The sequence below is a fragment of the Macaca nemestrina genome, chromosome 9 (genome assembly GCF_043159975.1).
Source record: "Macaca nemestrina isolate mMacNem1 chromosome 9, mMacNem.hap1, whole genome shotgun sequence".
Lineage (NCBI taxonomy): Eukaryota > Metazoa > Chordata > Mammalia > Primates > Cercopithecidae > Macaca > Macaca nemestrina.
The window spans coordinates 76,721,742-76,737,095 of record NC_092133.1 but is presented as its reverse complement, the minus strand read 5'-3'; the positions used below and the strand labels follow the sequence as shown (position 1 = coordinate 76,737,095).

The following is a 15,354-nucleotide window of genomic DNA, read 5'->3' as shown; positions in this document are numbered from 1 at the left end:
TTGCTAAGTATTAGTGGAAATGGCAATAATAAAAACATCTAGTATATATTGTGCTTATTAGACTGGAAAATACTCTCTCACACAAACTCAGTCTTCGTAACTTTTCAGAGAAACAAATACACTGATCACTGTTTTGTGGAAAATGGAGGCTGTAGAAGGCTATGTGATATGCCCACGGTTACTGAGCCAGTATTTCATGGCTCCAAGACTTTCGGAGGACATTGTGATTCCAAGTTTATTATTCTTTCCAGGATGTGATGAATTGGCAGATGAACAATGTGTAATAGAATCAATATAGTGGGGATGGAACAGCATGTCATCTGGGGTACTGGTTAGGCTTCTGGGATATGAGCGGGATTTGGAATACTGGCCCCGAGTGTGTCTGAGAGCAGAGGGCACAGGGCTTCTTCATAGACAGAGACCTCCCTCCTGTCTGCAGAGCAGGCTGGAACGTCCTTGAGGCTTTCACCTCCCTTGGGCACTGCATCCTTACAGTAAGCAAGGGGATGCTGTGGTTATCCCCGTGGTGCAGAGGAAGACCTAGACCTGTGTACAGGTCGTCCAAAGTTGCCCAGGCTACTGCCACTCCAGCAGCTGCCTCCCAAGCCATGCGGCTATATGCTGGGTTTTTTAAAAAAAGTCTCAAGGACTTAGTGATGCAGCCATGTTAAACATATTCTCCATTTCCCTGCAGACCTCTCCCCCAAAGCATACTGCCTCTTACATCTGGGCAATAGTGTCTAATGGGAAGAGCAATAGCTGTAGGGTCAGGGAACCTGGATTCAATTCCTGAGTGGCCGTTTTAAAACACTGCTGTAAATTCTTTGACACTCATCCTACTGAAAGATGGGGTCTGCGTGTCTCCTATCTTTGAAATGGGACCAACTGGTGACTGACTGTCTTAACCCATAGAGTTAGGAGGAAGGTGATACTCCTAACTTGGTGGCCCTCTAGTCAGGTGGTACTCCTAAAGGTGGCTTGCTAGGTCAGGAGAGGCCTCGCAGCTCCTGCCTTGGTCCTCAGGATGCTTGGTCTCTGATGGTCCCACCATGTGGGGATAAGCCCACGTTTGCATATAGAGGCCACATGTAGGTGCTCTGGGCAACAGTCCAAGCTGAATCGAGCCTTCCAAACATCCCACTTCAGGGATCAGCCCCCACTCAGGTCACCTATAATCATGGGAGTACTTGTTAGCACAGAGACCATCCTCACTGTGCCCTCCCCAGACTCCTAACCCGCAGAATCTGTGAGCATAATAAAATGATAGTGACTTTTATGTCACTAAGTTTTGAAATGGTTTGTTACACAGCAAAGAAGATTTTGCCGTAGAACATCTTGCTTCCAGGTATCAACTGCATTTTAAATTCAAGAGCCCCTTCTTTTTTTAGAAAAAAAAAAAAAAATCCTGCTTCACAGGATGCCGTCAAAACTAAATGACACAGAGAATGTGGACCACTAGGCACAGTGCACAGCACAGGGCTGGCCCCTACAAGTGTGAGTTTCCAAGCGAGCTGAGAAAGGGACTTTAGCTTGTCCTGAAAAGTGTGGCACATTTCCCACCTTGTCAGGTAACCTCCCTCACACTCTCCCAGGGCTCAGACTGCATGGGTTAGGCCTTCCCCGCCCACCTCCTCTCAGCAGATTGCCTGGTGGGATGAGAGGCAGCCGTGGTAGAGAGGATTGTTTTCATGTCTGACATCCGCTGCCCTCTGGACAGTCTGATCTTGTCAACTGTGGGAGGCAATTGTGGGAGGCAGCTCCATGTAGCAGCCTTGGCCGAAGCCCGCTGGACTCCCACAGCGACTCAGCACAGAGTAGATGCCCACGTTCATTATCATCACCAAGTAGGGGGGCTTTAGCACCTCCTCAGCCAGCACTTCTCTCCACATTGAATTCTGCATGAGTCTCATGATCAAAGTTCAAGTGTGACAGGCACATGTATACACGGAGAGGCTCGGAGCTAAGGAAATAATTCTCTGTATGGGTCTCTTTCTTTCTGAGGACCAGCACAAGGATAGTCCTTTCAAGACGAGAGGAGATTCCAAGCATGCTAGGAGGTGATAATTAACTTCCTGCCCCCCACAGGTCTGGGCCTGCAAGAGGACAAGAGGGAAGGACAGTCCCCTCTCCCTACATGACCAGATGGAACCCTGCCACGCACGCTTTAAGAAGGCCTAGCTTGCAACTCATGAATGCACTGTGCATGCTCCCCACACACAAGCCTCTTACTCTTACAAAACTGTGAATGTTTGCTTCCAGACTAAAACTCAGATGTAAAACTAAATCACAGAAACCATTTTACTAAGAAAAAACATTTAAAGATTAGTTAATACAATACAGCCATCTCATAAATAACACCTCTATAGGAATGTCATAAATATCTGGGTGCAATTATTCCCATTTTCGAATCTGAGAAGATAGGGATCCCTGAAAGACAGTGAGTCATATGTCAAAACCATCAAAATTCAGAGCAGAAAAGATCATAAGAGCATGTATGGTCCATTTCCTACTGTTCTTACTGCCAATGAGGAAACAGACTCTGGCCTGCAAGAGATAACCAAGCCTCAAAATATATGGAAACAATGTTTTAGACAAGATTCTTTCCATTGTCATGTTCCTGGCCATGTGTGGCTTTGAAACGACTCTAGAAGTTTTGGCCAAATATTCAGACACCTAGAGCTTTGTAGAGAGCTCTATTCAATGGTACATTTTTCTGATGGTCTAATCAACAACAACAAAGACAATTTCAGAAAATCAGTGCTCTGATGGGCATATAAAGGGTGACGTTATAGAGGGTACCAGGGCAAGGTAAGTTTAGGGATGCTATAGATAACAGTCAAGAAAGGTTTATCTGATTTCTGAGCTCTCGTGAGACTTGGCCTTCTTCCTAGGCTGGCATTTAGGAAGAAGACGGCCATGTTCAGTTCAAGCACCAAGATCATGAAGCCCAATGGCGAGAAGCCAGACAAGTTCAAGTCCAGCATCTCCAGGATCTTCTGGAGCTGAAGATGAACTTGGATCTCAAGGCTCAGCTCAGGGAGCTGAATATAACAGCAGCCAAGAAACCTGAAGTTGATGGTGGTCACAAAGCTTATTATAATCATTGTTCCCGTTCCTCAGCTGAAATCTTTCCAGAAAAATCCAAGTCCAGATAGTACATGAATTGGAGAAAAAGTTCGGTGGGAAGCATGCTGTCTTTATTGCTCAGAGGAGAAGTCTGCCTATGCCGACTTGAAAAAACAATACAAAAAAATAAGCAAAAGTGTCCCAGGAGCTGCACCCTAATAGCCACGCATGATGCAATCCTTGAAGACTTGGTCTTCCCAAATGAAATTGGGGGCAAAAGAATCTGCGTGAAACTGGCTAGCATTCAGCTCAGGAAGGTTCCTTTGGACAAAGCACAGCAGAACCATGTGGGGCACAAGGTTGAAACTTTTTCTGGTGTCTATAAGGGAGTTCCTGGGCAAAAATGTTAATTTTGAATTTCCAGAGTTTCCATTATAAACAAAAATGACTAAATAAAGTATATTCACATTTAGAAGAAGAAAGGTTTATCTGAAGAAAGGATATTTGAGCAAATCTGCAGAATGAGACAGACCTAAACATGTGAAGAACTCTCCATGCAAAGGGAGCTGCCAGTGCTGAAGGCCTGAGACAGGGAAGAGCCAGTGCTCATGAACAGGGGGAGGGTGGTTTGATACCAGGACGTGGGTAAGCTGGGCCAGATCTTGTAAATTCTCGTAGGCCACAGTAAGATGTTTGGACCTCATTCCCAGTGCAGTGGGAAGTTGTTGAAGTCTAAGTGATGTGGCCTTATTCACAGAATGCCAGCTACAGAGTGGAAAATGTTCAGAAAGATGCAAGGCCAGGTAGGTGCAGAGAAATCAGTGAAGAAGGCCACACAGTAGTCCCAGAAACAGAGGCGGCTTAGACCAGAGTAGTATCCATGGCAACGAAGAGGCAGCCGTGCTCTGCCGGATACTGACCACCGTCAGCACCCACTGAGGAAAGACAAAGCCTGTCTACCCCCTGTCTAGCAGGAAGGGAGCAAAGGCTGCCCCTCCAGCATCCCCAACAGATGCAATTCAGGTCAGCATGGAGGAGGCCCACTCCCCACTGAGGCAGCCCATCTAGGGACAACCATGGGGCTTTTCCATTTAGCCAAAATCAAATGCCAGCAATTATTCATGTTCTATTCATCTACCTTATTGATGTGCAACCCACTCGAGAGTGGCCAAGTAGTAGTAACCAATATAATACTGACTTCTTCAGCCAAGGACCAGATGCAGTCATTCACTGATATTTCATGGGGTGCTGGCACGTGGACTGTCATGGAAGCCTGGGTTCTGCTCAAACAGGTCTGTTTTCAGTCCCATCTTAATCACACAGTTGCCCTCGCTGAGAGAGAATCTCCCCCATCACCCTGTGGAGTAAAGAAGGCACTATCCCCAGAATCTAGCAGCAGAATTGCCTGGTGGGTGGACAAAGAAACCATGCATGTTCAAAGACACACCAAGGAGCAAGGTAGTTGTCGTGAGGCCGGCTCATGAGTGAGTGTGTGAGCAGAAAGGGCCTCCCTCCAAAGCCGGAATGTGGGCAAGAACACAAACTCTGGGTGAAATGACATACAGAGTCAGGGCATCTTCCGTAAATCATAAAGACCCACAGGCAGCAAAGGTCCAGACCAGTGTCGTCACCACAGGCCAAGAGCCACATGGATGACACACTGCAACTTGGATAACCTGAAAACAGAAGTGCTGCTGGACCTGAAGGAACACTGCTCAGTCAGCCATGCCTGTCTGATGGTTTTCCCCCTGCCTGGGTGAGCAAGAATTAGAGGCTGGCTTCAAATCTCTTCCAGCCTTATCAATTGCCATCAAAATGGCAATAGCAGCTGCTTTTCCTCTCAACGTATGCAGAGTCCTAACACCACAAGATATAAAAATATGGTTGCCCTTTGAGGGTAAGCCACCACACACACTATAACAAGCCATGTGGGAATAAACCAGGCAATTTTGATCAGAGAATATGCAAACCGCCAAACCCTCCCCAAGGTGCCCTGGGCACAGCCTCAAGGAGAAGCAGCAGTGATTGTAGTTTCCTGAGCAGAAGCCTAGTGGTTTGTGTTGTTCCCACTTTGGAGAAGTCCTGTGAGCTGGGGGGGATGAAAACTCGGTGCATTCATGATCAAAGGTGGAAGTAGTGAGCACCCAGGCCAGGCCGGGGGAGGCTGTCCTGACCCACACTCACACCCTCCCTGGTGGAGTCGCATCCCACTGGAGGTGGCGATGAGGGACTGTGGCTCACTTAGTCAAATGCCATGTCTCACCTCGGGGTAATTCAAGACTTCCCAAGAAATGATGAAGGCAGTGTCTTCACACAGTGTTCAAGTGTACCACTTAGAAAAACAGAAACACACATCATAAACAGTGGTGAAAAGAAACCTGTAAGCATGCAGCGATGCAGAGACCCACTGTCAGCAGCTGCTGAGGAGAATCAGTCCTCTGTGAGGACCTCCGTCGGTACCTGCCTTGTGTCAAGGGTCTGGGAATCACATCGGGAGAATCCTCTGTACCCAGGGCTCTGTTGTCCATCTCAGGTGTAATTTTGAGCAGTGACATTGCAGGGAGGAAATATGATGTCCCCAGAGTGGCTAATTTATCACGTAGCACGACCTACTGACAGCTTCAGCCATGTGAAATCTATGGCAAAACATAACCGAAGCGGAGGTTTTTTAATGTAACATTAACCACGTGGAAAATTTCTGAAAAGAGCTAAAAGAAATGACCAGCATAGACAAGTCTTTTGAAACTGGTGGGTTCAAGGAATGAGTAGAATGTCACTGCACTGGGATCTGTGGAAATTAGACATTCAGAGGAAAGAAACTTTTCATCTGCAATGTGGAATGAGATACTTGTCATTCCAAAGCCACCTCCCAGCACCAAGGACTTACAATACCTTCTCCTGTTTATTCCCTCTGGCCGCTCTCTCTCCAGGACCATAAGCTCTTTGAAGAAAGCTTCTTGTCTTATTCATTCTTTCCAGCTTCTAGAGCAAGTGCTTGATAAACATTTGCTAACTTGAAGCAGATTCTGGTAATAAAACTGCCCTAACTTCATCCACAGGAACTTCCAGGCCTCTTCCTGAGAGCCCTTAATGTTTCCAGGAGGAGCTGCAACCTCTTCAAGGGTGGGAAGACAGACCAGCTAGAAAACCCTGAACTTATTGCAGAAGACGGTGTCGCTGGAGGAGCCCAGCTCTGAGCCAGGTGCCACGCAGCGGGGCGGCAGAACATACCAAGTCGACTAAGCACGTAGCAAGTCGACTCTAATCCTGGTCAAGGACCCACCACTCACCACCCACCTGGCTTAGCTATGTTGTTTCATGATGTGACACCTCAGTGTCTCTCTCTCTCTCAAGTGGGTAGATAAAAAGCTCATTCCTTCCACAAAAGGTCTGCCAAAGACAGCAACATACAGGATTTCAAGCACTATGCAGAAGATAAAACACAGGTTTTGCTCCTGGCCCTACGTTTTTTGGCAAGACAACTGGTCTCCGGCACACTACTTTCACCTAAGAGAGGGTCTTTCCTCTTCTACTCCTCCATAAATCTATAGATATGGAAAACATACCTATTTTTTAGGTGATATCTTGTGTATTTTTTAAGTTGTTTTACGCACATTATAGAAACCCTTCCCGGCCGGGCGCGGTGGCTCAAGCCTGTAATCCCAGCACTTTGGGAGGCCGAGATGGGCGGATCACGAGGTCAGGAGATCGAGACCATCCTGGCGAACACGGTGAAACCCCGTCTCTACTAAAAAATACAAAAACCTAGCCGGGCGAGGTGGCGGGCGCCTGTAGTCCCAGCTTCTCGGGAGGCTGAGGCAGGAGAATGGCATGAACCCGGGAGGCGGAGCTTGCAGTGAGCTGAGATCCGGCCACGGCACTCCAGCCTGGGCGACAGAGCGAGACTCCGTCTCAAAAAAAAAAAAAAAAAAAAAAAAAAAAAAAAAAAAAAAAGAAAGAAACCCTTCCCATTTAACACCTGAAAAAAAACTGGGTTTGCAAAATTTCCTGATAAAATGTGTATAATTAAATGCACTTGTGAACACTGTGATTACGGTACTGAGGCAAGATGATTTCCCCACTATTTCAATAACAGTTGGAAATAATTAAGTACTTCCTACAACATGGAAATGTACAGTTTTGTATCTCAAAATACTAGTACTTTAACAGACTGAAACAGTTGTTGCCCGTTGGAGCTTACTACATGTGTTAAATTATTATTCTTCTGATTATCATGCCATGATTATAATGCATTCCATTTAGGACTGTAGATTGTATTTGCTGAGCAGTTCTAGATAATTTTTTACTTATCCACTCAGTGGTTCTTACACAGCACCTGAGCAAAAAGTTAAAGACAAAATGTAAGCTTTTCATCTAAATAGACTTAATTTTCAATACTCAAAGCTAAGCCTTATTCTGCCTGAACAGAGCTGGCAAGGTTTAATTCCTTTTGTCACAATCTCCCTGGATAATAATTCCTTAATTGCTTCTTAGATGGAAATATTAATCATGGGCGGCCTTTAATAAGACCAAAATTATGGTGTTTCTTATCCCCAAAGGTTAATGGGGAAAAAAAATGATTCTTCTCTTCCTTTCTTCTCTGTCCTGATACACAGATTGTGTGGCACTAATCAGTTTTCCCCTTTAAATTATATTTAAGCTAATGTGTCATTTATCCTCAGAGATTCTGAGTTCCTTGAGGAAGGAAATTGTGTCTGATTTATGTGTGAATTTGCCACAGAATCTAGATCCAATAACTGACACAACCTGATTGCATACAAACACAACTGATTTATGTCAACTTGGGAGATGACCTTGACAATTGTGTCACTGCACCTGCTTGACAAGTGTGATGGTTGTTCAGTTGCCTGGCTGTTCGACAGACTGGTTTGAAGGACAGGGTGGCTTAAAAGTTAATTATTCTCTAATAGTAATTAAACCTCAACCTTGTGATTGATTCTGTGCTCAGCACTGTTTCCTGCCCTCCCTCAACTTACAGTACGTTGGGAGAAGTTACATTATAAAAAAGACAAATTGACAAAACAAACTACAAAGCACTGTAACAGTAGAAACAATATGTCTGTCCTACGGATCCCGCCCAGAGTGGCCCTCTTACTTTGACAAGTGTGTGGAGAGTTTACATTCATTGTGACAGTGTAATGGTGTAAGAAACCCCTTTGTAGCACTATTCAATTTGTGTAGATGCTTAAGACCTCTGGTGGAAAAAAAATTGTTCTCAGAGAAGAGAGAATCAGTTTGCATAATGAGGGGTCAACTGGTCTCCCAACCTTGGAAAGTGAGGCAGGTGCCACACACACGGAGCTTTCAGACAGAACCACTTCCGGGGTTCTGGGGGTAAACATGGCAAGTAGAAGTTTGATTTGCTCTTAGGTTTGTTGAAGAGAAAGGGTAGGATTTTTGCAGTATATGTTGCAGGGATTTCAATGAAAGAGAAGAAACAGCTTGGAATAAGCTGATTTAGAGAACTATCTAGATGAGACGATCAATGTGGGCTGCAGGGCAGGGAATAGGCCCTATATCACAAAAGTGTAAGATCAAGATAGAAGAATAAGCAGCTAAAAAGAAAACAAAAACAAGCCAAGAGACAGACAGTGTGCATGTGTGGGTGGGTGGGTGCATGGGTGTTAAAATTTAAGATTCAACAAATATAGAAAGGAAAGAAATTGCCAAAATTTTGTGTTGGTTATAAATTTGGAAAAAATAGTAACTTTGAGTTTCTCCTTAAATCATATTCTAAATAAATTTCTTCATGTATTACAGAGCTACAAATTAAGATATTAAATTCCAATTATAGAAAAATAAGACTGTAAAATTGAATATCAAGTATGTAAATTTAGAATAGAAGAAATCACAAAGAATAGATCATCAGATTTAATTACATATAATTAAAGCTTTTGCATAGCTGAAGAAACCAAAATAAAAAGGCAGATGAGAAAAAAATGCTTCTGTAAATATACCTTCAGAGAAAAAGAGGAGGTAATGATTTCATTCTGCGAGGAACAAAGGAACATCAATTTAAAAAGAAAAACAATTAAAGAGCAGGTGAATAAGTAAACTATTCTCAACAAATGAAAGATTATTATCATTATTATATTATTCTAATTATTATTAAATAACATTTAACAATGATTACTGCCTGGAATTATGCTAAGTGTTGCATATATATCACTCTGAGTTCTTCTTGTAAAAACTACCTGATAATGGATTCAATTCCCAACAAATGATCAAAATTAAAAACCAGGTATGAAAAGTTGTGATAAAAGATTAGTGGTGATTAATCTATTTAAATATGGAACTAAAACTAACCAATTGTGGAATTTAAACTAGAATGTGCTGCCGAGCACTGTGACTCACAGCTGTAATCCCAGCACTTCGGGAGGCCGAGGCAGGCAGATTGCTTGAGGTCAGGAGTTCGAGACCAGCCTAACCAACATGGCAAAATCCCGTCTCTACTAAAAATACAAAAATTAGCTGGGCGTGTTGGCACAAGTCTGTAATCCCAGCAATTTGGAAGGCAGGTGGATCACTTGAGGCCAGGAGTTTGAGACCAATCTGGCCAATATGGTGAAACCCTATCTCTACTAAAAATGCAAAAATTAGCTGGGCGTGTTGGCATAAGCCTGTAATCCCCGCACTCTTGGGGGTAGGCCAAGGCGGGTGGATCACTTTAGCCAGGAGTTTGAGACCAGCCTGGCCAATATGGTAAAACCCCATCTCCACTAAAAATACAGAAATTAGCTGGGTGTGGTGGCAAATGCCTGTAATCTCAGCTACTCTGGAGGCTGAGGCAGGAAAATCGTTTGAACTTGGGAGGTGGAGGTTGTAGTGAGCCAGTAGCACGCCACTGCACTCCAGCCTGGGTGACAGAGCAAGACTCTGTCTCAAAAAAAAAAAAAAAAATGTTGGGGTGATCAGACCCAACACCAGGTCGTGGGGGCAACGAAGCCCGGCAGAGTCAAAGGAATGAGAAAAAAGATAGTTTGAGAAAGTGGGACCAGGGAGCCATTCCGAGTGTGGAGGCTGCGAAGGCCCCGGAGCCCACGCTATTTATTGGTGCTCAAACAAACAGGTGGTGAGGATGTGGGGGTTGAAAGGAAGCGGTGTATCAAGTGAATGAGAAACATATGGCTACTTGAGATAATGGGAGTGCTAAAAGCAAGGAGCCAGCAAGTCTAGCAGACATGCAAACCCTGCCTCAGCTTTTCTCCCAACAATAACAACAACAAAAATAGCAATTGAGGAATAGACCTCCATTTCCCTCTATTTCTATGAATCACAGAAGAGGACGCTGTCACAGGCAGCAAGCTGTCAGGGCAGCCCCCTTTCTGAGGAACGGTCTTAAAGAATACATAGGGTATGGGGAAGTGTTACATAAAATGAATTTTATATTACTAAAGTGACTAAAATAAATCCAGTTATTGGAGAAAAGAAGTAGGAGGTGAAGGGGAGGAGTAGGAAAGTAAAGCATTAGAGGGAAAGAAAATTAATATTTCTTTTAGAATATGTGACAGAAAAAGTAGTAGAGAACATAAAGGCATATCGGAACTTCCCAATTAAAATGGGAATAGGCCAGGCATGGTGGCTAATGCCTATAATCCCAACACTTTGGGAGGCCGAGGCGGGAAGATCACCTGAGGTCGGGTGTTCAAGACCAGCCTGACCAACATGGAGAAACCCCATCTCTACTAAAAATACAAAATTAGCCAGGCATGGTGGCGCATGCCTATAATCCCAGCTACTTGGGAGGCTGAGGCAAGAGAATCGCTTGAACCTAGGGAGGTGGAGTTTGCAGTGAGCCGAGATCGCACCATTGCACTCCAGCCTAGGCAACAAGAGCAAAACTCCCTCTCAGAAGAAAAAAAAAAAAACAGGGGACTAGGAGAATAAAAATAAATTCTATCCAGCCAGCAGATTTAAAGACTGGGAAAAAGAGGAAACAGTAAAACAAAATAAATGCAAACTTTAAATAAAATCAAATGAAATCGATAAAATCAAGGCTATCCCAAGTCATCCAGAATTTCTAGATCAAAAAGTGGACACTTAGACTGCATTAAATAACAGCATCATATTCTTTGTTGTTCACAAGAAATACCTCTAGTGCAGAGTGACAAACACTGAAAATGGGGGAGACAGAATACCAGCAAATGAAAATAAGCAAGCAAATGACAAATAAACAATAGCAATCATTTCAGTGTCAGCAAATCTCAATTTAAAGTCCAAAGCATTTAGCAGGATAGATGGTGTGATACAAGATTCAATCCATGATGAGATTATAACAGCCATATGTACTTTATACCAAATAACCTAGAAACCAGATCAAAACCTCCTGTAAATACAATACAATTTGAATCAGATGCAACTTGAATTTAAAATATAAATATACTTCTTTAAAATTTTATAGCTCAAGTTGACCAAAGGAATGAGGATTTGAGTAAGGATATGAACATTTATTGCTTAAATGATTAATGAACTCTTTTCATATAGCTGAGAACCTTTACAACACTGATCATATCTTCAGCCAAAAAAACTCTGTCAAATTCAAAAATTCAGATTTACAAGCTATAGTCTAATCATGATTCAATTGTATTAGAAATCAACAATTAAAATATCATAAAAATAGGATTCTTAAAAATTAAGAAAATTCTTGGGCTAAATTTAAAAAGAAATCAAAATCAAAATTACAAATTTGCAAATGGTGCATGAAAGGACAGAACTCAATCTAACTGATGTGGGAATGCAGTATCTGGTAAACAGTATTGGTTGGTGGTGAATCAGGCTGCCTAGAGCTGCGTGATTCAAGTGACTTAACCTGTGTCTCAGTGTTCTCAGCTGCAAAATGGTGATAACAGCATTTCTCCACAGGGATGTGGAGATTAAATGAGAATCCACATAAAACAGGAAGGAGTCAAGCATGTAAGTGTTCTTGACTGATTTGCATCTGTTCATTCCTCCCTTCCCCATTCTGCTTATCCCATTCCTCTTTCTCATTTTAAAAATTCTCCACAATGTGTTTCTATCACTTTGTAATAAAAAAGACATTAAAATGTCCAATGGAGCTATTTCATTGCTAATCCCATTATTAATAAAATTCAAAGGGAAAAGACTTCATCTGAATAAGAAATATAATAATTCCTTAGGTCAGCATAATCTGATATTCATCATCGTTTCTGCTGGTGGCAGGATGTCAGGGGTGGGGGAGGGTGCAAATTAATGCATAGCTGTTGAATCTGTTGCCATTTCAAGTAAGAAAAAAGTGTCCTCATGAAGGACACAGGAAACAGATCTTAGAGATTTAAGTTCAGCTTTGTTGCTCTGTGCTGTGCTTGCCTGGGCTGTGCGGTACTGTGAAGACCACCACTGACATCTTTCCATTCTTCTTCCACTTTACAGATGAGGAAATTGAGGATTGAGAGAACACATGATATCCTTAAGACCACACATCAGTTAGAATAGAACTGTAGCTGCCCAGCGGGGATAATGAACGGAGGGAGAGGCTTCTCTCTTCTCAGGCATGGCCAGGCTGTTCCTCCTCACAGCCCCAGGAACTCAGCCTCCCTCACCCTCCCCAGAGCTGCAGATACTGCTCACACTACTGCCTGAGCTGCTGCGTGGGACACTGCCCAAAGACATGACCACAGGCCCTTAACATTTCCCGGGTTTTATTGCTGGTCCTTTAAGAGTAACCTGCTAGTTGAATACGCGCAGCTCACAAGATACAATCACAGATAAACTTTGTCTCCAAACCCCTGTATTTTTTTTTTTTATGTAATTGTAACAACGTATAAATAGGGGGGATGCATCTTGGACTCTCTCCTTCCCTCCTATGGACTGTCCTTCACATCCTCCAAGCTCCTCCCAGGGCCTGCATGTGTGCATGCAGCATATATGAATAAGAATTTGTTCCCACTGTTCCCATTGCTATGTAACTGCTACAATAACATAACCATATTCACAATAGCATCTACAACTTGTTATGCAAAGCATTTTGTGTCATCTCTAACACAATGACCTTCTGCAGGCATCATCATAGACATTGTACAGATGAGAAAATGGAAGCCCGAAGAGGTAGAAGTAACAAGGGGCACAACTACTCAAGGTTGTAGCTAGCAGAGGTTGGGAGCGGTGGCTCATGCCTATAATCCCAGCACTTCGGGAGGTCAAGGTGGGTGGATCGCAAGGTCAGGAGATCGAGACCATCCTGGCCAACATGGTGAGACCCCATCTCTACTAAAAATACAAAAATTAGCTGGGCGTGATGGCACGTGCCTGTAATCCCAGCTACTTGGGAGGCTGAGGCAGGAGCATCGCTTGAACCTGGGAGGCGGAGGCTGCAGTGAGCCGAGACACACCACTGCACTCCAGCCTAGTGACAGAGTGAGACTCCATCTCAAAAATAAAAAAGTTGTAGCTCGCAGAGAATAGTAGCAAGTTTTGAATCCACACTAAATCTAAATCTAGACCACATTATATAAAAGTTATTGCTTTCCCCTAGCTAAAATTCTCTAATACCCTTTAAATTTGCCTGGTGAGATTAATTTTTCATCTGTCCCTAAGATAAATTCTCAGGATGTTCCTGGTCATTCCTGGTTATTATAAAGTCATTTGAAATCACAAAGCTCAGTCTTGATTGAGAAACTAGAAGGTCTGGCTCTATATAATAATCAACTCTACAATCTTAATTTGAAAATAAGACTTATCCTCTTCCTTTTCTAGGGTTTGCTGCTGGTACAAAGCTTCTCTCTTCTCATTCTCCTATTTTCTAACTTGTTAGCTGTTATTTCTTTTCATTTAATTTTTGAATACAGAAATTTCCCAGGCTATACAAAAGTAAAGAGAATAGTACAATAAACCCATCACTCACCTTCAACAATTATCACCTCACCAACTTATGGCATATTTTGTTTCAACTATCCCCCCTCCAACATTATGTGGCTATTTCTTTATACATATCTGTAAATCTATGTGTGTATATATCATGTACACATTATTTAGTGCCCACTTACAAGGGAGGACATTGGTATTTGACTGAGTTGTTTCACTTAAGATAATGGCCTCCAGTTCCATCCATGTTGCTGCAAAAGACATGATGATTTCATTCTTTTTCATGGCTGTGTAGTATTCCGTGGTGTATATATACCACATTTTTCTTATGCAGTCATCCACTGATGGACACTTACGTTGATTCCATATCTTTGCTATTGTGAATATAGCCATGATAAACATACGAGTGCAAGTGTCTTTGTGATATAATTATTTATTTTCCTTTGGGTAAATACCCAGCAGTGAGATTTAAGGATCAAATTATGTCCAGAATTGGCAGGTTCTTGGTTTCACTGACTTCAAGAATGAAGCTGTGGACCCTCACAGTGAGTGTTACAGTTCTTAAAGATGGTGTGTCCAGAGTTTGTTCCTTCAGATGTTCAGATGTGTCCACAGTTTCTTCCTTCTGGTGGGTTTGTGGTCTCACTGGCTTCAGGAGTGAAGCTGCAGACCTTCGTGGTGAGGGTTACGGCTCATAAAAGCGGTGCATCCCTAGTTGTTCTTTCCTCCCAGTGAGTTTGTGGTCTCGCTGACTTCAGGAGTGAAGCTGCAGACCTTCACAATGAATGTTACAGCTCATAAAAGTAACACAGACCCAAAGCGTGAGCAGCAGTGAGATTTATTGCAAAGGGCAAAAGAACAAAGCTTCCACAGTATGGAAGGGGACCCGAGCTGGTTGCCACTGCTCAATCCGGTGGCCAGCTTTTATTCCCTTATCGGGCCCCGCCCACATCCTGCTGATTGATCCATTTCACAGAGTGCTGATTGGTGCATTTACAGACCTTTAGCTAGACACAGAGCGCTGATTGGTGTGTTTACAAACCTTCAGCTGGACACAGAGCGCTGATTGGTGTGTTTGCAAACCTTTAGCTTGACACAGTGCTGATTGGTGTGTTTACAAACCTTTAGCTAGACAGAAAAGTTCTTTAAGTCCCCTACCGGATTAGCTGGACACAGCGCGCTGATTGGTGTGTTTACAAACTTTTGGCTAGACACAGAGTGCTGACTAGTGCATTTATAATCCTTTAGCTAGACAGAAAAGTTCTCCAAGTCCCCACCCGACCCAAGCCCAGCCGGCTTCACCTCTCAAAATGGTAGTTCTATTTTCAGGTCTTTGAGAAATGTCCACACTGTTTTCCATAGAGATTGTGCTAATTCACATTCCCACCAACCATGTATTAGTGTTCCCTTTCCTCCTCATCCTCACTACCATCTGGTTTTTTTGTT

The 15,354-nt window shown here is 43.2% G+C and overlaps 1 pseudogene; it reads left to right on the top strand.

Moving 5' to 3' along the window:
• The first annotated feature begins 2,916 nt into the window (after positions 1-2,916).
• Positions 2,917-3,504, top strand: LOC105466209 (small ribosomal subunit protein eS7-like; annotated as a pseudogene).
• The last annotated feature ends 11,850 nt before the right edge of the window (positions 3,505-15,354 follow it).